Source organism: Arvicanthis niloticus, chromosome 10 (genome assembly GCF_011762505.2).
Source record: "Arvicanthis niloticus isolate mArvNil1 chromosome 10, mArvNil1.pat.X, whole genome shotgun sequence".
NCBI classification, from domain to species: Eukaryota; Metazoa; Chordata; class Mammalia; order Rodentia; family Muridae; genus Arvicanthis; species Arvicanthis niloticus.
In genome coordinates this window covers 21,005,780-21,014,289 of record NC_047667.1, presented here as the reverse complement: position 1 = coordinate 21,014,289, position 8,510 = coordinate 21,005,780, and positions in this window count along the sequence as shown.

Sequence of the window (8,510 nt, the reverse complement as noted above, 5' to 3'; positions counted from 1 at the left end):
TCATTTCTCCCTACCTCTGACTTGGTACAGGTTCATGTAAGGTGCTTGGTTATTCTGTTGTCAAAGTTTGTCTCCCTGTATCTCTGCTTTTGCTCCTTCTTTTTACAGTGCTGAAATGAAACCCAGAATCTCATGCATATTAGGCAAGCATTCCATGAACTACATCTTAGCTCTTTTAGGACTCTTGTAACCTGAGATTATTCTTATAACCTGAGCTCAATATAGGACTCAGTAGCTATGTGTTGCTATTTACATTCAAATTAATTGAAATAGAATACATTAAAAAAAAACCAGTTCATCAATTACCCAGCCACTTTTTTTTTTTTTTAAGTTTATTTTTGTTGTATTTGTTTTAGTGTTTGCCTGAATGTCAGTGTGCTATATACTTGCAGTGCCTATAGAGACCAGAAGAGGGATGGTTCCCTTGGGACTGCAGTCACAGCCAAGTGTGAGCTACTGGGAATTGAACATAGAGCCACTGAAGAAGCAGCCAGTCCTGTTAAACACTGAGCTATCTCTCTAGACCCCAACCTACCATGAAAATTCCTTGGGCTAGCAGTTACTGCATGGGGCAGCTCAGGTATTTTGATGGTTAGTTTATGTTTCAATTAATAGAGGAATTATTTTGTGTGTGTGTACCTGCATGCATGTGCAGGTGAGAGTGTGTCATGATGTATGGTGGTCGGAGGTCAAGCCTGGGAATCAGTTGTCTCCTCCCACTGTGTGAGTACAGGGCATCAGATTCAGGTCACTCAGCTTGAGTCACAAGCATCTTTGCCCACTGACCCATCTCACTGGCTCAGATAATTTCTCCCTTTGTTCTTGCCATTCTGTTTTGGTCACTCAATTATTTGATATGCAGAAAATTAGAGTGTTGTGTTTGTTTTTTGACATAACATCTCATGTCGCAGCCCATGCTGTCCTGAACTGTTTATATAAAATAAATAATTATACACATATAAATGCATATTTATATAAAATATATACATTATATGTTATATATAAACACACACACATATGTGAGGTGTCCCAACAAATGGCCCAACAACCCAGAGGCAAAGGACAGACCCAGAGAACAGTGGAGGCTGTGGGTTTTCTGTAGGCATATAGCTCTCCTAATAATGTTTGTTTTGTTTATTTGCAGTGCTAGGGATTAAGCCCAAAGTTTTCTGCATGGGAAATAAATAAAAATTTACAATAAATGAATAAATAAATAAATAAAGAAATAAAGAATAAACCTGTTCCTCTGCCTTCTAAGCTCTGGTACTAGGATTGGACTGAGAAATGCCTAGACAATCAGTAAAGCACATGCCTGGTGTGTCTGTGAGGGGGTTTTCAGAAAGGAGTAAGGGGAGAGAGTCGTGACGTATGTGAAGGGCATTATCTCATAGACAGAGGCCAGGAGTGAACAAAGAGAGAAGAGTGGGGAGCTGAACTCTGTTAGAGTTACCAGGTACCTTCTCATCAGCCGCTCAGCCATTAAAGCTTGTTTCTAGAGAGTGATTGTTGCCTATCAGGTTAACATATCTGTCCTGCTCACAGACCACTGGCATCTAGCCTCATGTACACACCTCTATGACTTTACCGGTCTGAGTCAAACTCCCTGTTTTGTTTTTAAAACAAAATCCCAAATGTTTGATTTACCAAATGATGAGGCACTGTGGTGAAAGCTTGCTGGCTCAGAGAGGCCAAGAAAGCACCCAGCTGACCCTCCTACTCTACTGACTTCCCAGAAGGAAAAGGCTCCTTCTCCAGCCTGTCTTAAAAACCCTTTAACTCGAAGCCTCCCCTTTCTCTTTTCTGGGTTTTGTTAGGCTCACTCCTTGTCAACCGATTGCTTGCTCTGTCTCTGGACATATGGTTGATTTTATTTAATCCTGTCTACAGAAAACTCTTGGGTTAAACCTGTGTGCTAGAGCTGGGCCAATCACAACAAGGTTTTTTCCAGTACACAATCTTGGGGTTCACAATGTGATCAAATATCCTGCAGCAAACACATGCATCCTCTCTTTGCTTCCTGGTCTCCAGGGTTACAGCCGCTCTACACCTCCATGTCCTTGCCTCTACCATGCATTGAAACTGGGAGCTGAACTAAGTCTCTCCCCTTTTAAATTGCTAATATCAGAAATTTTATCACAGCACAGGAGCCTGACTAATAGAGACATACACTGCTTTTGTCACTACAGAAATTGTAGCAACCCCGGCCCCAACCTTGGTTTTAGACAAACTTTTGCTATGTAGCTTTGGCTGTCCTGGAGATCACTACTTAGGCTGGCCTCAAACTTAACAGAGATTCAGTTGCTTCTGCCTTTTGCAGGATTTAAAGGTATATGCCATGATTCCCTGCTTCTCTTCTTTCTAAATAGCACTGCTTTTCTTTCTCGAGGGTAAGCCAGCAACCTGGGCCACAAATCCAAATTCTGTCTCCAAAAACAAACCAGACACAAACAAACTAGTTGTCTCAATAGAATGTCTGGCATTCGGGATTGTGCGATTGTTTCCTCAAGATTAATAAAGCCGGAAAAACATTTTTGGCAAGTGCCTTCTTCAGAGGATTACAGTATGCACTCAACCAACACTTGCCAAAGAAATGACCTTGTGCTAGACAATAGCCTAAGAGCGTAGGAGTTTGACTTCAAATATCCAGATCTTGGAGATCCACCACTGTCCTAGAAACAGAGGAAAAAATGCTTTGGAACTTATAAGGTAGTCCAACAAATGGCCCGGCCGACCCTGAGACGGCTGTGGGTCTCCTGCAAGCATGTAGCCTAGGATCTTCTGATCATGTTTTTGTTGTGATTTGTAGTGCCAAAGATCAAACCCAGGGTTTCCTGCAAGGGATTCAAGCCCTCTACTGACTGAAGTTACATCCCCAATCCCAATCATGGTTTTTGGTGATTGCTGGTGGGGAGAGAAGGCAGTTTGGTGAAATACCTGTGGCCCAGCCAAGCCTGGGGCTTCACGACAAAGGTACCTAGGCAGATCCCTGAGAGAGAGAGAGGCTGTAGAGCTTGAAGGCTGGCTGCTGATCACTCTTCTGCCAGTTTGTGCCCAAATCTAGGGCAAGTTTTGAGCCTGGGTGTAGCTGGGAATCATTGAAAATGTTTTTACCACACTTGTTGACAGATTGCCTCATTCATTAAATATCCTCCCTCTTGTTCCAAATAAGGACTAGAGGGGGGAAAAAAGAGAGGAAGGGAACAGTAGCTAGAGAGTAATTGAGGTTTCAAAACCGAGCCCGTGGTCGCAGCTGCCAGCAAAGCTTCGGGAAAGTGGCATCTGGCGAAAGTTGGGAGGGTTCTGTTCTAGCTTCTGCTGTCCTTCTCGTGAACTCATTTGCTCAGAAGTGAGGAAGCAAAGATTGTCGTTCTTGTGGGCCATCCACAGTTGTCTGCTGAAATCCCCTTGCCCAGGAGTTTGGAAATACCAAAGGGCTATATGGGCTTTAAACATAGCTAAAGAAGTGTTGATCTAAAGGGAAGTTTAGCGTGGGTGACAAGAGAGAAGCCTCTGCAGGAATCCTGGCCACATAACTTAGGGCTTCATATGGCAGAGGGACCATTCTTTCTACAATATCTGGTCTTCTCTTAGATGTTTCTATTGCAGAATAGAGCAGCCAAGCAACAGACTTCTGCCCTTGAACTCTGAAGTACTAGAGCTGAACTGTTAGATTTACCAGGTACCTTCTCATCAGCCGCTCAGCCATTAAAGCTTGTTTCTAGAGAGTGATTGTGCCTATCAGGTTAACATATCTGTCCTGCTCACAGACCACTGGCATCTAGCCTCATGTACACACCTCTATGACTTTTTACCTGTCTGAGTCAAACTCCCTGTATGAAATGATTTCTAGGTGGGGCTGTTCTGTGTTCCTGAGTTTTGGAAGATGAGGCCGGGCTCAAGGCTATGAAGCCGTTAACCAGTGAGAATCTCTGTGCACCTGGTTGGCCCTCCTCATTGTGGGACCCTGGGCTCCACTTCTGCTGCCCTCCTGTCTAGCTCTTCATATTATCCCAGCTCTATATTGTGGGTATTTTTTTTCTTTTTGCTTTGCTTCTAAATATTCAACCTATTCAAGCCATGTTGCATCATCATAATAGCGAAAGCTTCTGTTTTTATTATCTTCTGTCTGCCGAACAGCCCCATGAAGAGGCATTGCTAATTTTGAGGGCTTATAAACTAATTATGATCAGAAGCTGGGATCCAAGTCTTTGTCTGACTACCTCTAAATATTAGTATTTGAAACATTAAATTGTGACTGGCCGTGGTGGTGCACGCCTTTATTCCCAGCACTCAGGAGGCAGAGGCAGGTGGATCTTTGTAAGTTTGAGGCCTGGACTATGGAGTGAGTTCCAGGACAGCCAGGGCTGTTACACAAAGAAACTCTGTCTTGAAACAAAGAAACAAACAAACAAAGAAACAAACAAATGACCATTAAGTTGTGGTGTGGATTAGGGAGATTTCCCAGGGGAAAGTATCTTCCACCTGTTCTCTGTGAGAGTTTCCTTATTCTGAAAGTGGGCAAGAAACTCTTACTTGCGAAGTTAAAAGAACAAGGGAATGATCTGACAGGGAAGGCAGCCTGGCAGTGGTTACAGGATATTTGATTATTGTCTATAGAAAACCTTATTGTTAACAAAAACATGAAAACCTAGAAAGATACTGTATCAGATGCAGTTTGGGTGTGCGCTTATTTCAAGGCAAATTGCTTGGTCTTTGCTCTGTGACCCAAGGCAAAATCAGCTGGATGGCCTTAACATCCCTCACCGTGAAGGTGAAATGGTTTGGGCCCCCACTGACTTAGCTTGGAGCTCTGCCATCATGATGGTGATGTGGGTCAGCCTGCCAAGGGTGTAGGGGAGGAGCAAGAGACTTCTTTGATAGCAATTGGACCCTTTGAGAGCTCTGGGTTGGCTTGAGTTTTGGGCACACACTCTCTCTCTTTTGACTTGGAAGAATTTCTTAGAAGAAGCTCCATGTAAGAGATAGGGACTTTCTCTTTGGGCTTGTAGGAGCCATGGAGAAGCAACTGGCAGGACACAGGTGAAACAGGATTCTAGGAAGAGAGCTAAGGAGTCCTCTGGGTTTGGAGGAGCTCAAGAGAAAGGTAGATTAGCTTGGTAGAATGGGGCATATAGAAAGAGATTTCTAGCAGTTCAGTTGTAGAATCAGGCTTGTAAATAGATATTTTGTATATAGTTAGGAAAACAAAGTTACTGACTGAGCTAGCAGGTTTTTACATCAGCTCCCACCTCAGGTGTCATTTATTGGTATAAACATTAGATACATTTAAAAAAGATGAAATATTACAGGCAGTTGTGTCTCGTTCAAAGTAGAGCTTTGGGTGAACCTGATTCATCCAGATAATTCTGGCTGCTGTCTTTCGCCTTGCTGGAGGGAAATGATAACCGAATGCTAAGCCAATGAGAAGTACAGACAGCAGAGGCATGAATGGGTGCACATTGTGGGCTCTGTCTTCTACAGCATAGGAAGCAGACAGAGTGGTGATACTCTTGTCTTGGGAATAGGTCTCTAAGAGTCCTTGGGGCAATAGTTGATACCCTCCATTTTTTCGTTTTGCCACTGCCTTCCAAATCCTGAGATTATAGGCGTGTGCTACTGTATCTAGTTGGCTTTGTTTGTTGAGAGTCTGATGTAGCCCCAGCTGGCTTCAGACTTGCTGAGGATGACTTCGAATCTGGATACTCCTGCCTATACTTCCCAAGTACTGGGGTAGGAGGTATGTATAACCGTGTATTCTTATGCAATGCTAGGATTCAAACCTGGGGCCTTGTGCATGCTACACAAGCACTCGACCTATGTGCACATTCCAGGTCCTGGACTTTTAACTTTTTAAGAATGACATCGATGGCTAGACTGTGTTAGTCATGCATACATAACTCCATTTGAATATAATCATAAAGTCTTTCAAATTATGTTTAAAAGTCATTTTCTTGATCAAACTGTCCTTACTTTTCTCCAGTTTCATTTTTAGTCTCTTTTTTTCATCTTCTAAATCAGACATCTCCAGAGTAGTGAAATTAAAACATTTTATGTTTAGATGATATAAAATGCAGGACAGTGCACCCAAAGTGCTGAGTTTTAGCTGAAGGGGATGACCAATTTCAGGACTAAATTTAGACGTCACCTGACTGCTTGGCTGCCTGCAGGATTGGAAGTGTTGTCTGTAATTATGTTTCAAAAATATCATCAGAGATAGACCGTGCCTGGCAGGTGTGTTTTTTAAGTATCCATTGGGAAATACTGTCTATTCCAAGAATCTGCTGGGAACCACACCAAACCCGACCCACAGCACACAGAACTGCTGCTGAGTACTTTCCAGTCTTAGAAATTATCCTTTAACAGCCCGGGACCAGGACTAACTATTCCAAGTAGCTGTATATTTTGGGCTGTTTCTCCCCCTTCCTCCCTCCCCTCCCACTCCCTACCCCTCTCTCTGTGCATTTTATATTTGGATGGTTTTGAGATGATGTCTCACTATTTGGCCATGGCTGGTATGGAACTCACTATGTAGACCAAGCTAGCTTTGAACTTGGGGTAATCCTCTGGCCTCTGTTTCATCAGGGTCGGGATACAGGTAAGTGGCATCACTTCTGGCCCAAAAGAGGCTGTGTGTTAAGAAGCCTATTTGGACTGGGCAGTGGTGGCGCACGCCTTTAATCCCAGCACTTGGGAGGCAGAGGCAGGTGGATTTCTGAGTTTGAGGCCAGTCTGGTCTACAGAGTGAGTTCCAGGACAGCCAGGGCTACACAGAGAAACCCTGTCTCGAAAAACCAAAAAAAAAAAAAAAAAGAACCCTTTTTGGGGTTGATAACTAATATTTTGCAGTTAATTTGTTGTTTGAGCAAAACTGAGCTAGCTGGTAGCACACAAACATTTTAATAATTTCAGCAATGTTTTATGTTCATTACAACGGGGTGCCTTGACCAGCAACTTCATTTGTCTCCAGGCATAGTAGGAAGCACTGGACTGGGAGAAACTTGGCTTGAAAAACTGTAGTTGGGCCAGATATTTAATCTCTCTTATTCCGTTTCTGTCATGTAAAATAATGATAATATCTACTCATAGCTACTAGCAATATTAACATTGTAAATAAACTTACTAATTTAACAGTATACTATATGGCACAGCATGCTATATGATAAAACACTATGTAAATCATTGACAAGCAATTATCATCTCATTAACCCTTAAAAGTCTTGCTAACATGGGGTTCTTTGAAGAGTTAGTCCTAGAGCCCAGGGCAGTTAGAGGCTGATTCAGCACAAGTTTTATGCTATAGACTGTTGTATGGTACCTTGCAAGGACCCTGTCCTTTATGGGTGGTGGTTCTCTGCCAAAGGCTTGGGCATCAGATAGACCCAGGCGAGGCTATTCTCTGACTTTGCCTTTCTATGTCTGCCTCATCACACATCTGTGTCTAGCTGGGGATGTAGCCCAGCTGTTAAGAGTGCGTATGTAGCACCCATGAAATCCTAGGTTTGATCTACAGCACTGCATAAATCGGACACAGTGGTACATGCCTGTAACCCCAGAGGCAAGAATATCAGAAGTTCAAGGTTTGGGAGGCAGAGGCAGGCGGATTTCTGAGTTCGAGGCCAGCCTGGTCTACAGAGTGAGTTCCAGGACAGCCAGGGCTATACACAGAGAAACCCTGTCTTGAAAAACCAAAAAAAAAAAAAAAAAAAAAAAAAAAAAAAAAAGAAGTTCAAGGTCATCATTGGACCCATGGCAAATTCAAGGTCAGGCTGGGCTAAGTGAGATCCTGTCTCAAAACAAAGTGAAACAAAAAACCAGAAACTATCCCTGTCTGCTCCTATCCCATAATATGCATCTCACAGGCTGTGAGGTCAGCTTCTAGGGCTTTTGGAACCCTTTTCAGTTCTCCAAAATATCAGCCTGACCTTTTACTCCATATCCCTCTGTAAAATGGCTTTCCCTTCTCTCTTCTCCCTGCTACTCTGTGACCTCATCGTCCCTGAGGAAGGCTGCCTTCCATCAACCCCTTGGCTCAATGAGGCCTTTCTCAGCTTCCCCTGTGGTGTCTGGACACTGCTCATCATTGGCCTGCATTGTTCCCACCGATACGGTTTAGATAGGGAATGTCTATCTTAAAGGCCTATTTATTAGACTTGGCCTTCATGTGGGCACTACTGGAAAGTACTGGAAACTTAACAGGTGGGGCCCAAGAGGTTGTTTTAGATCGAGGGTATGCCTGGTAGTAGGCTGTGGAACAGAATTCCCCCTTGTCTATTTACTGACTGCCATGAGGTACAGTCTGCCCTACCCTGGGTTCCTTGCCAACATCTACACCACAAGCGAGAAACAATGGGGCCTATTAACCAGGTTCTAAAATCTTCCGTTAAAAACAAAATTATTTTTTTTTTAATAAGTGTGTGCATGCACGTGCATGTGTGTGCATGTATGTGCACCTACCCTGTCTGTGCAGGTGTCCATGGAGACTAGAAGAGAGCATCAGGTTGTAAGCTGCC